The following is a 681-nucleotide window of genomic DNA, read 5'->3' as shown; positions in this document are numbered from 1 at the left end:
ATTCAACGCAAGGCCTCCAGTCCCCACCCAGTCATGCAAGAAAAAAAAGGGAAAGGAGCCCAGAAGGGATATGTCAAACTTACCCGCAATCAGATGTGGGCTGACCTGACAGCAGCCGAGGCAGACAAGAGCAGATTAGATGAGCGGACAAGTAAAGTGTTGCTGAAACTGTGGTAACGCTTGAAACCTGAACAGAGATTCAAGTCATTGTCTAAAAAGCTCCCTGCGGTGCCAGCCCGAGAGGGTTCGGGCCCTAGGGTGAGGGCAGCGTCATTGCAGGATTTCATGAAGTACTCGGCTAGTGCCCGAGGAGACTCTTAGGAGGAAGCCTGGCTTCTTTGCCACCCTACAATAAATTCAGGCTCCTCCTCCTCATCGTCCTCCTCGGTAACCACCCGAGCTCTAAGAACTTTAGTCTCGGTTTCTAACATTTCTCGGGCTTTCTCCCAAGTCTAACTTTCTTCCCACTCCTGAAATAATTCAGCCTGAACCTCCCAGAGACTGGCTTCCACTAACAACACCTTGTCATTACTTTTCTTTACAACAGTTAGCATCAGCCAACAAGCAGCCCCCCGTTCCGCTTCTAGCTCCATTACTATCAATGGTTTGTCCAAGTTTCAACAAGGCTTCCTCAAAGCCTTTGGGGTTAGGAGACACATCCTTCCATTCCTGGGGGGGGGG

Source organism: Vombatus ursinus, unplaced genomic scaffold (genome assembly GCF_900497805.2).
Source record: "Vombatus ursinus unplaced genomic scaffold, bare-nosed wombat genome assembly UNPS02014615.1, whole genome shotgun sequence".
Lineage (NCBI taxonomy): Eukaryota > Metazoa > Chordata > Mammalia > Diprotodontia > Vombatidae > Vombatus > Vombatus ursinus.
This window is presented reverse-complemented; position numbering follows the sequence as displayed.